A 13067-nucleotide genomic window follows, 5' to 3' on the forward strand; every position below is an offset into this window, starting at 1 on the left:
TCTCTACTAAAAATACAAAAAATTAGCTGGGCATGGTGGCGCATGCCTGTAATCCCAGCGACTCAGGAGGCTGGGGCAGGAGAATTGCCTGAGCCCGGGAAGCGGAGGTTACAGTGAGCCGAGATCGCGCCATTGCACTCCAGCCTGGGTAACAAAAGAGGAGCAACTCCTCTCACCAAAAAAAAAAAAAAAAAAAGGAACTCCCAACCCTATCACCAAAGAATGAATTCCCTGGTAAATCCCACCCCTGTAAGTAGCAAGCTGGAGCTGGCAAGAGAAGCAGCCTCCCTCTCCTGGCTGCCTGGCTGAGCTGCAGGTCCTGCTCCAGGAAAACTGGCAGGGCTAGTCACTGGTCACTATTGCCCACTGCCAGCTGCCTCAGCAGTCCAGTCCCACTCTCAGGTTTTAGCTGCTCAGTAAAGGGGTCCCCACCGTGAGGTGTGGCACTGGGACTCTGGAGCCAAACTCTTCCGCTGCTCTGTTCTGAATGGCTCTCTGAGGAGACGTAAGAGCAAGAGGCTAGTACTGAGTGTGTGAAGTAAAGGGAGTGACTACAGAGTGAAGGCTGAGTGCTCCAGGCCAAAGGAAAACAGTTATCAGGGCACGATGTATGGTGAGAGCAGAATCTTGCCCTCTTAACTTCACTGTGCCTCAGTTTCATCTTCCGTAAAATGGGGATAAAATTGATCTTATGGAGAAATTGTGCAGATTAAGAGAGTTTTATGTAAAGTGCCTAGAGCAAGGCCTGACACACAGCAAACATTAACTATTGTTATGGCCAATAATAACACTCAGCACTCCTGGGTACATTCTATACTGAAGCAACACATCTCCTTGAGCGTAGGGGGTAACAGGAAAGGTTTCTGAACCGTTTATTCACTGTGTAACCCTCAGCCTAGAGCCAAGTAATGGGACCAAGCATTTGTCTGTGGCCTACTGGAGGATCCCTAAGCATGGGATACTAGTGTCCACTCTGCCACTAACTGATACCTTGCCAGTATGGCCTTAGGGAAGTCCCTGCTCCTCTCTGGGCCTCAGTTCACTCACTATAAAATTAATTGGTGGGTCTAAAAATTTGATTATACATTATAATCACTTGAAGACATCAAAAAATGCAGATTCCCAGACTCTGCCAATCAAATCCAAGTTTCTGGAAACGGAGGTTGAGAATCTGCATTTTAGTAAGCTCCCTAGAGGATCGTGATGTTCAGTCAGGTTTGAAAGCCACTGACTACATCAGCTCTAAGGCCCCTGTCAATATTCAGATTCCTAAGATACATTAATTATAGACTTATGGAGCAGAAAGGAGCTTTAAATGGTCATGTGCCTTAGAGAGCCAGGGCAGATGGCTGCTTTCCTGTGGAAAAGCTATGCTAGTGCTCTGGTAACTCTTCCAGGGTTTAATTATCCCTAGCATTAGGAAGATACACTTTCTATCTAATCAAATGCTTCATCTCAGCAATTTACCTCCCACTCTGCTGGCTTTGTACTTAAGGGTGTAGAGAAGGGCTGGTCAGTACCCTGTCAGTATCGCCCTTCATGTACTTGAGTGCTGCTGGACGTCAGACTAGACCTGACATATTATTACTGATGAAAATGTCTCTTGACTTTGGCCCTTCCCTTTTCATTCCGTTGCAACTGCCCAAGTTTAGGCTGCTAGCATGTCTTGTTTGGACCATATAACATCTTTCCTTTTTTTTTTTTTTTTTTTTTTTTTTTTTTGAGATGGAGTCTTGCTCTGTCACCTGGGCTGGAGTGCAGTGGCACAGTCTTAGCTTACTGCAACCTCCGCCTCCTGGGTTCAAGGGATTTCCCTGCCTCAGCCTCATGAGTAGCTGGGACTGCCTACAGGTGTGTGCTACCACACCCAGCTAATGTTTTGTATATTAGTAGAGACAGGGTTTCACCCTGTTGGCCAAGATGGTCTCAATCTCCTGAGCTTGTGATCCACCTGCCTTGGACTCCCAAAGTGTTGGGATTACAGGTGTGAGCCACAGTGCCTGGCCCATGTAACACCTTTCTAATTAGTCTTCTGATCTCCAGTCTCTTCTGTATTCAATCTTCATGGTACCACCAGTTATTTTCCTAACCCCCAACCCTGAATGTATCCCTTCTCCTGCCCACAAATCCTCAGTGCCTCCCAATCAAAACGAAATCCCTCATCTTTTCGTCTAAGGCCTTTCAGAGCCTCACCTATTCTCTACTTTTGGTTTCTTAGCTTATCACATTTCTATAACTCCCTCAGGCCAAGAGCCACCTTGGGCTACAGTTTAACTTTACTGAATTTTTTTAACAGGTTTTCCAAACTTGAATAACCATGGAAATCCCCTCCCCACCACTGCCTATGTTTCATGACAAAATACTTAAAACATCTCATGGATGCTAAGTAATTCACAGTACTCTGGGAAACAGTCTGCCTTTCCTTCTGGTTGCCAATGGCTTAACTGTCTATTCCAGGAGCTTCCCAGGCGTTGAACTGCAACTCAGAATAACTAATGTCGTCATGCCTGCTACCTCTCAATCTGTTTTTATTTTCATTTTTGTTTTTTTTGAAAAGGAGTCTTGCTCTGTTGCCCAGGCTGCAATCTCAGCTCACTGCAACCTCCACCGCCTGAGTTCAAGCGATCCTCCTGCCTCAGCCTCCCAAGTAGCTGGGATTACAGGTGCCTGCCACCATGCCCAGGTAATTTTTGTATTAGACGGGGTTTTGCCATGTTGGCCAGGGTGTTCTCGAACTCCTGACCTCAGGTTATCCGCCCACCTCGGCCTCCCAAAGTGCTGGGATTACAGCTGTGAGCCATCGTGCCTAGCCCAATCTGACTGTTTGTAAATACTGAGAAGGCTCTACAGAGCTATGGAACTGGAACACTCCATTGTCCCCGCTCTCATTCCTTCTGTGTCTTCTTCCTGAGCTGATACCACATTTTCCTAAAGAGTTGAATTGTTCAAGGTCTATCATGATTTAATTAAATAAGCATAATTGACCATTCAACCATCTTTGTTTTCCTAACTCCAAATAGCCTCCTCAAGCAGGTATGTATCTACAGTATCTATGTCTCCTGGGGCGACTCCCCATTCTTGCACTTGTGACCGACATTAATGGTGAATTACAGCACCTGCCCCTGGGGCCTAGATGTGATGATGAAGACTCAGAATCCAACTCAACACAATTCCCCAGGCAGGCTTTATCCATCAATCGGACTTGGCACACAGTTGAGACAGTCCTACTTACCATCAGTGACCTAGTTGATTAGCTAATGTGTTCACTAGAGAAGCTCTGTTTCAATTTCAGCTCCCTTACAGAACGTAGAGTAGTTTCTAGTTACATTCTGTCTACTCTAAGCTTTTCAGGCTAGAGGACTTGGGTTGTGGGTGAGGATCTATTAGCAGCCTAATTTGGCATATAAATTGGAATAAGACTGCCAAGGTCAGAAACGTTTCTCCTAAGAACCACCCTAGACCATCATTTGCCTCCCGTCTCTTTCTCCTGCCAAAGCCCACAGAAATGTCTGGTGAGCTAGCTGGGCTTTAGCCATAAGAAAGAGTACTGTAGAGGCTACCAAACAAATGACAAACTACCCCTCGAAGGATGAAACTCTAGGGCAGGCAGCAATTGGAGATGCCTTGGATGTCCCAGAGCAGCGGCAAGGTTTTCCACTGGGCCCCAGCTGATGGAACCATTTGCAATGGAAGGACTGATATCTTCGGTTAGGTAACAGGCTCCTCCAGTTTCTTCTCTCTCCTCCTCCCCCTCCTTCTCCTCTGAGTTGATCACATTTCCTTGGTGATTTTCATGCTTGGCCATTAGATCGTAGGGAACAAGTGTATACCCCACTGGGACCTTGTCCATACAAACTACTATGTACTAATTAATGTTTTCCTCTGTACTACATCTTTCTTCCTCCCTTCCTGGCACAAGCATTTATTTAACACCTACTGTGTGCTAGGTGGTAAGCACTATTGTAGAGAAAAAAAAGCCCTTGTGTTCTGTCTGGAGCCACCTGGGGATGCTGTATATGAATAGAAACACCACAGCCTCATTAGCAGAAAAATACACTTCAAATCATTTCCTCTCTTCTTTTTTTTTTTTTTTTTTGAGATGGAGTCTTGCTCTGTCGCCCAGGCTGGAGTGCAGTGGCATGATCTCGGTCCACTGCAACCTCTGCCTCGCAGGTTCAAGCAATTTTCCTTCCTCAGTCCCCTCAGCTGGGACTACAGGCGTGTGCTACCATACCCGACTAAATTTTTTGCATTTTTAGTAGAGACAGGGTTTCACCATGTTAGCCAGGATGGTCTCGATCTCCTGACCTTGTGATCCGCCCACCTTGGCCTCCCAAAGTGCTGGGATTACAGGTGCGAACCTCTCTTCTTTAGGCCTCAAGAAAGCTGTAACTGAGTGGGAAAATGTTGAAAGCCTCACGGCTAAAATGACAGCATTCCAGGGAATTCTACAAAATCATGAAGCGCCTCCATCCGATGAACACAAGCCAATTCTCAAAGCCGGGAAACTGTAACGAGAGATCTGTTGAACACTTCTAGCTTTGACTAATTGCCAGGCATTGTTCCCACTGTGTTCTATGTATTAACTCTCTAAATCCCCACAGTAATGTTACGAGTTAAATATTCTTAGGATTATCATTTAAAAGACGAGAAACAGAGGCACAAAGAGGTTAAACAACCTACCCAAGGCCAGATACCTAGGTAGTGGTAGAGCTAGGATTTGAACCACATAGTCTCATTGCAGAGTCCTGAACTGCCTGAAATGTGTACATTTAAGCAAAAACCAAAAAGTGCTGATTCATGGATTGGAACGGAGTGGGATGAGTCATAACTGGGTGGTGCTTTTTATCTCAATATGTTAGATCAGTTAAAGACAGAAGGGTTTTGATAGATGAGAAGCTCGGAGTGCCTATCCCATACCTTAAGGAAGGCCTCAGAAAGGCCAGCTGCTCCCCTAGATCCCCCCACAGTTCCTAGTGTCCCCTGACAGACAGCAACTGGTGCCAGAGTAGTTTCATGTGGTTGAGTGCCAGACAGGCAGACAGATCTGCATGGGTCCCTTTATGTACTTACATACTGTATTTTTTACCAGAAAACTATGATGTAATTAGTATCTAGTGCAGCAATATCGCTGGTCCTACAAGTCTGAAGCCTAACTTCCAGAATGGACTCTGCTACCTACTGTCCCTTGATTTAGTTGTTTGCAACTATAATTTATTCATTCAGTAAATAATTTTGAGACTTCCCCCATGCCAAGCAACATGCCCTAATTTGAATTCAGTAGTTGCCCCACAGTACTATTTGCTGGTGGTGACAGGCAGATAAAGGAATCTTTATAAACATTTTTGCATTGTGTCCTCCAAGTGTGCATGGAGTAAGGGAGGGCTCAACCTGTCCCTCTTCTCTAGGAGTCTCTGAGCAGCAAATGAGATCACATGGGGAAAGTGCTTTGTAAATAGCAGAAAGTGAGAATGGGGTGTATGAGGAGGTGGGGAAGCGGGGAGGGTGGAGGAAGAAGCAGAGGTAGGGGGAGGCAGAAGGGAAGGAGGGGTGAAGGAGAAGAGAAAGAGGAGGGAGCAGGGGGAAGGAAAAGGAGGTAAAGTGAGGGGACTTCAACTAGGAGCTGTCTGCCTTTTCTGGAGAGCTTGGGCAGGCAGCCGCCAAGCTGAGGGCTCCATCAGGGGCTGTGAGCCTGAGTGAGGCCTCCCAGAAGGGAGGGAACAAAGCCTGAAGCTCAAGGCTCAGGGTTCCCAGCAGGTCAAGCCCAAACCTTACAACCTTGCCAAACTACCCTGGGCTCCGTCCTAGTGGGAGCCCTAAACCCATGTTATATTGCTTGAGACTAGGTGCTTTCACAGCTCCCCACGCACCCAACCTCTTCAGGATCCCAGCTTGAACAGCGACAATGGCCAAGTCGTCCCTCTATTGTGAAGCCCGATTTCTCATGAATCCCCTTCTATAATGCTATCTCTGAGAAATGGTGGCTCGAGGTGACGCCAGCCACCACCATTCTCTGTACTGAATCGCCACCTAGAGGCCAGTTCTAGCCCAAAAGAATGTGTAGGCTAAGTTTTCAATTTTGCCTCAAGATGGAAAACGAGAAAAAGAGATGTCTTTGAACAAAAAGAAAGGCAAGAAAATGGCGCAAGACCTTTAAAAGGATTCCATCAGCCCCTTCACCAATCCTGTGGTTTGCTGATGAGATAGCAAGGGCTGAAATGTCTCCACTTCTCAATGGGGCACGATTTCCTCCATGGCTTAGGACCAATGTGAGAATGTCACTATCTCACATATTCTAAAATCTAAATTTGAAGAGCAAATATGCCAAGAAAACCCTCCAGTTTGCCCTGCATCTCAGACCCCAACCCATCTGCTCCTCTTCTTCTGTGCCCAAATTCAGACTTACTGGCTAGCTTGGGAAGACAGCTTTGCAGTAGACAGGACATCCTTTTTAGGAGAGTTTTCTGATTTGGCTTACATTTCTGGAATCAGCTGCCTTACACTGAACGTGAATGCACATTAATCCTGGACCATTTATGGAGGAGTAGTTGGATGATTCTACAAAGGCATCAAAGGTAAGTTGATAGTTCAAAATGAGCATCGAGGCTGGGTGTGATGGCTCAACACCTGTAATCCCAGTACTTTGGGAGGCCAAGGTGGGAGTATCACCTGAGGTCAGGAGTTCAAAACTAGCCTGGCCAGCATGGCAAAACCCAGTCTCTACTAAAAATACAAAAATTGGCCAGGCAGGTCAGGCATGGTGGCTCACCCCTGTAATCCAAGCACTTTGGAGGCCAAGGCGGGTGGATCACCTGAGGTCGGGAGTTCAAGACCAGCCTGACCAACATGGTGAAACCCCGTCTTTAATAAATAAATAAATAAATAAAATTAGCCGGGAGTGGTGGCAGGTGCCTGTAATCCCAGCTATTCGGGAGGCTGGGGCACGAGAATCACTTGAACCAAGGAGGCAGAGGTTGCATTGGGTTGAGATTGCGCCACCATACTCCGGCCTGGGCAACAGAGACTCTGTCTCAAAAGAAACAAAATGAGCATCGAGGTATTTTGGTCTGAAGAAAATCCAAGCTACATGGTTCCAGATCTTCAAGGCCCAGCTTGAACAGTATCAGGAACAGCAGAGTACCAAGAAAAGTAAGCCAGGCTCCTACACTGAACAAGGGCATTCTTTTTAATCCTCTTTTTTAAATTTTTTAGGTTTTTCTGTTCATTCCTTTGCCAGGCTAGCAATTCAGCTTCCTACTACTCAGCTTATTCAATTCTTAAGTGTAATTGGAAAACAAGATACATAAAATATTCAAACTCTCCTTGTCAAAGCATCCTAGTTTGCGGTTGTTTGGGGACAGCAGCTGTGTGCAGTGTCCAGGGAATGCCCACAGAGGCTGCAACATATCTTTGCAGGCAAGCAGCTGCTGGTCCCTCTTCAGACCAACAACAATTCAAACAAGGGGCTCCCTTTAGAGTAAACCCGGAGGAGCCTTGGGGAAATTAGAGTGAGGTTTGAATCTATGAAAAAGCCACAGCTGTTCCCCAAGGATGAAGTGCAGTCCACTGATCGGCCAGAGGGCCCAGAGGAAATGAAGTTGCCATTTTCTTTACCCATACACCCAAATAAGTCAGACTTATAAAAACTGAAGTGTTTTCTTCTCGCCAGCAGAAGTGATTCCCACTTGGTGCTTACAGTAATCTTGTGAAGTGAGTACTCTCACTGCTGTCATGCAGAGAAGGAAACAGAGACTAAGAGAAATTTAGTAATTTGCCTATAAGAGGAGCCGTCAAGATTTTTTTTCCTCTTTTTTTGCAAATCAAGAGTCGTAAAGATTTGAACTCAAGTGCTCTGCTTCCAGAACATCTGCAGTTTTCCCAATACCACCATTCCCCTTGGTATGAAGCTAACATACTGAGTCCTAAAGAGAACATTCTAAGAAATAATTCAGTTTGCCATAGATTATTGCATGAATTCCTATACAACCACTGGAAATACACTATAGGCGGAATCTGTGGGCTGAGGACAGCCCTCATTTAGGAAAGATGCTCATTGTTGCCCAGTTAACACTATATACTTTCTGGGAGGGTCAAAGTTTCTCAATTTTGACCCTCCCATGCAAGAATCACATTCAAAATCCCACGCAAGACTTTGTCATTATTATTCTCCAGATAAAGGGGGTCCTCTCCTGGGAAAGTTAAGAACCACTATAAACCAATTGGAAGAAACAAAGACACTATGGGAACAGGGATGGGGAGACATCGGGTGACATCAAGACTTCACAAAATCACACAGTAAGAACTGCTCAGCATACAAGTCCAATGGACTCAAGCTGAATGAAGTTTTCTTTTTTTTTTTTTTTTTTGAGATGGAGTTCGCTCTGCCTCCCAGGCTGAAGTGCAATCGAGCGATCTTGGCTCACTGCAACCACCACCTGCTTGGGTTCAACCGATTCTTCTGTCTCAGCCTCCAGGCACACACCACCGTGCCCAGCTAACTTTCGTATTTTTAGTTGAGATGGTGTTTCACCATGTTGGTCAGGCTGGTCTCGAACTCCTGACCTGAGGTGATCTACCTGCCTTGGCCTCCCAAAGTGCTGGGATTACAGGCGTGAGCCACCATGTCTGGCCTGCACTTTTCACTTAATCATAGTTTCAGGATATTGTATCTTGTTTCTAAGCAAAATCCAACTAGGAATCCCAATCTCCAGGACTAGCCCTAAACTAGCTCATTGAGGTTACTTCTTGCTATTAATATTCCCCTTGCCCCATCTTGAGTTGTCCCAGATAGAGAAGGGAGTGAGAAAGGAGTGCTCCATTCTGAGTGCCCATAACAATAGCTAATAGCAGCCAAAATGTGTTGAGCACTGTGCTGGGCACTATGCTTATTACTTTATATGCTCAGCTCATCTAAGTTATCTCAACAAGCATATAAGGTAAGCATGACTATTTCCATTTTATAGATAAGGGGAATGAGGTACAAAGCATCTAAGAAACTGGCTTAAGCTCCCACAACTGGTAAGAGGTGTGGTAGGATTGGAGTCCAGCTCTGTCAAAGGCAGTGCTCTGAATCATTCACTTTTAAAAACCATATAGTAAATGCAGGGCCCAAGGACGTTGGCTTACCGCAAGGAATCCTCATATATGTAGCTATATGTAGCCAGCTGTCTCTGCAGGAAATTGGCAGCCCCGCCTAGCCATGGGACTCCCACCATGGATGGCAAACTGGAGACTTGGGAGTTTAGTTGCCAGTTCTTTTGACCAAACTCTTTTATTGGGGATTGGAGGAAAGGTAGAAAGAGCAATAAGGAAGGAAATGTTCTGGCTTAATGGGGAGAGAAAGAAAACTGAACAGGTTTGTTTCTGTAACCAAAGACATTCTAAAAGCCACACCCCTGCATTCAAGAGCTACAGAAGAAATGCTGTTCTTAAATTCTTCCACCAGCCTCAGTAACCATTTCACTAACGAGTCGTACACCCAGAACTTAGACACAAGTAAGGACTTCTGGTCAAAACGAACAGTCATTTCTGTAAATTGGGATTTATCTTTACAAAATCTCTTCCCTGAACTAAGAAAAGTAATGAGCTCTTGGGGCCTTCTCTAAATTAAGGCTGCCCAAAGGCAGAAATACTGCAGCTTTCAACAGGGAAGACATGGGGTAGTTTTCAAACTTCTCTCCTCCCTGGGTTTATTTTTTAGACAGAGTCTAGTTCTATCGTCCAGGATGGGGTGCAGTGGCGCGATCTTGGCTCACTGCAACCTCCACCTCCCGGGTTCAAGCGATTCTCCGGCCTCAGCCTCCTGAGTAGCGGGGACTACAGGCATGCGCCACCATGCCCAGTTAATTCTCGTATTTGCAGTAGAGACAGCGTTTCACCTATTGGCTGGGCTGGTCTCAAACTCCTGATCTTGTGATCTGCCTGCCTCAGCCTCCCAAAGTGCTGGGATTACATGCGTGAGTCACCGTGCCCAGCCTCCTCCCTGGGTTTTATAGTGTTTTGCACTCAGGGGCACTTTGGGAAATGGTACACATTTGGCAGGTGAGACAAGTGACTGAGCTCGGGAAAAGGTGTGAGAAAGCTGGTGCACATGGAGGAGTGTGGCCCAAAAAGTAACGCCCCTACCAACATGATGCACCGCTTTTCCCCCAGACCTGCAATTTATGATGATTTTGTGCTTCCCCAAAAGTCAAAACACTCAACCTCACACACCTGAATCTTAACCTTAAGTTCCTTTTTAGTAAGAGCCTATCTGTATAGTCCCTGAGCCACCTCCAGGTTACGTGTATAAAGAACAGAACCATGGAGGTGGCAGTAATTCACTGTTTGATGACAATTGTTCCTTCTCTGCACTAGCTGTTTCTGGCATGGAGCATATACCTGTGTGCTTGCCTCTGAAGCTTGCCCAGAATAAATAATTCAAACTAGCCTCTAACTGCTGACCTTAAACCACACACCTACTGTTTTCAAGAGAGAGAAATTCACATTGGCTTTGATGGGGCATTTACAAAGGAGGCAAAATTACACTACTTGATTTTGAGTAAACTCAAGACCAGCCAGTCATTCCACATATGAGATCCTACATATTGATTTCAAAATCCGGTTTGTCCTTGGGAAGAAAGAATAAGACAGGCGTTTAAAAGTATTTCTTGAAAACTCCAAATAACTTGCTTATTTGTCCCCAGATGCATTCATTTATGTCATAAAGACATTCCAGTTTCTTGTTTTGTGGCAAGTATAGTTCAGTCCTGCAGATGCCTTTTGCTTGAACTTCCGTGAGGCTGGGGATGTGCAGTGCACCAGAACTGCAAGCATACTAGCCAGTGCGTTCATCAATTTCACTTCCAGTTTCTCCTCAGAATGTCCATATGAATATTAAGTCTCTACAGTAGATTTTAGTATACAAAGAACCAGATGGGGTCAGAGGACAGGGTGGTTCAGTAGAAAGAGCAGGGGCTTTGGAGCACATGACCTCTGGCAAATCATACAGCTTGAGACTATTTTATTCTCAAAACTGAAGAAAATCTTACCAGCCTGGCTGTGTTGCTGAAAGACCTTATTAGTTTGCCTGGGCTACCATAACAAAATTCCACAGACCAGATGGCTTTAAACAATTGATTTACTGCTCTGGAAGCTAGACATCCAAGATCAATATGTCAGCAAGCTTGGTTTCTTCTGAGAGCTCTCTCTGTGGCTTCCTTCTTGATGGTCCATACGTGGTCTTTGGTCTTTGCTCTGTGCTCATTTTAACATTATTACCTCTTTAAAGAGCTTATCTGGGAATATGATTATACTCTGAGGTACCAATATATTGAATTTCAGAAGGTTGGGAAAACAAGTTTAGCCAACAACAAAGGCTAAATGACAAAGTAGGAGTTTCATAAAAGCTCACTTTTTCCCTTTGTTTGGCACAGGGCAAGAATGTGTGCTTAGATATAAGGAAGATATAATTTTTAATTCCTAGTTGTACTGCTTGCTAATTATGTTAATTTGGGCAACTTGCTTATCCAGGATCATCATCTGTACAATGGGGATGATAGAGTTTGGGTTTTGTCACCACTCGAATCTTGTGCTGAAATGTAATCCCCAGTGTTGTGGGTGGGGCCGGGTGGGAGGTGATTGCATCTTGGGGGTAGAGTTCTCATGAATTGAGTGAGTTCTCCCAAGATCTGGTTGTTTAAAAGTGTGTGGAACCTCCCCACCAATTTGTCTTGTTCCTGCTTTTGCCATGTGACGTATCTGCTCCTCCTTCGCCTTCCATGATTTTAAGCTTCCTGAGGCCTCCCCAGAAGCTGAGGAGATGTTGGCACCATGCTTCCTATAAAACCTCCAGAACTGTGAGCTGATTAAACCTCTTTTTTAAAATAAATTACCCAGTCACAAGTATTTCTTCATAGCAATGCAAGAACAGCCTAATACAGGAGATAAGAATATCTCCCTCAAAGGGATTGTTGTAAATAAATGTTAAGTATGTAAAATGCTTCACAGTATTTGAAAGGCGAAAGCAGAATGTATTTGCTATTAGTTGCATCATTTCTTCCCAGCAGTAATTGTATTAAAACTTCCTACTTGCCTCTTTTTGTCTGTCCTTTGATGACTGGCCTTTGGGGAAGGTCTGAGAACTAAATGAACAGGGACAAATCTCTAGCCTAGAGATTTCAAGAAGTATTTCTTGACTGGCTGAACAAAGCAGTAGAGGTGGTGAATGAAACAGCCCAGATGAAGCATTACTCTAGTGATCACCCACAAGCCCATATCAGACTCCATAGCATCAGACTGCCTTCCTCCCAGAATAATGACCCGTGTACTTCCTCTTTCCTTTCCCTCTCTTGTGATACAATTTCCCTTATAGCAAGTCACAGGCAGCCCATCCAGGTCCAGAAAGCAGACCTGGAAAACAAATAGCATGCTACAAATGATTCTAACCAGCAAGTGAAGAGCCGAAGAACAGGAGGAATTTGGGGAGCTGAAAAGGTGTTTTAATTGCTGCTTCTAGTCAGGGAGGCCTCTGGACAAAAGTCCAGTCCTCAGTTTCAATCATATCATACCAGCAAGATTAAAAGGATCCCCCAAAATAAGTTAAACTGATTCCCACCCTGACATATAAATGCACTGTTATACAGTTACAGCAATGCTACTACAGAACTGATCTGCAGACTTGTGCCAATCCACAAACTCTTTGCTATTTGTCCACAATAAACTCTAGAAACTGAGAATAAGCATTTAGAAATTTTAATTGCAGTTTGATAGTAATTTTATGTTTGTTGAATCTGTAATAAAAAATTTTATGCCTGTATTTTAACTTAATTTTTCTAGAAATTCTTATTGTATTTTTCAAAAGTATTGATCCATGGCAACTAGTCCTTCAACACAGATTGCTTAAGCACTGTCACAAACCACTAAATATGTACAAGTGTGAACAAATATCTTTCATAACTCAGCAAGATGCTCCCACTAGCATGTCCCACTCCAAAATAAAAGACAATTAACAATAAAAAAAAGATCATGGCATTATATTTTTTGCATGTCACCTTAAAAGAGAAAAAAAAAGTCTAATTTTTCTATTA

The 13067-nt window shown here is 44.5% G+C and overlaps 1 long non-coding RNA gene across 1 annotated transcript; it reads left to right on the plus strand.

The window, feature by feature from the left end:
• The first annotated feature begins 1812 nt into the window (after positions 1-1812).
• LOC116531078 lies at positions 1813-6668 on the plus strand. Its single transcript, XR_004260251.1, has 3 exons — positions 1813-1851; positions 3607-3712; positions 6493-6668. It is a non-coding gene; the product is annotated as an uncharacterized LOC116531078 (long non-coding RNA).
• Positions 6669-13067: the final 6399 nt, after the last annotated feature.

Source organism: Sapajus apella, unplaced genomic scaffold, assembly GCF_009761245.1.
Source record: "Sapajus apella isolate SASKATOON/1434 unplaced genomic scaffold, GSC_monkey_1.0 scaffold69, whole genome shotgun sequence".
NCBI classification, from domain to species: Eukaryota; Metazoa; Chordata; class Mammalia; order Primates; family Cebidae; genus Sapajus; species Sapajus apella.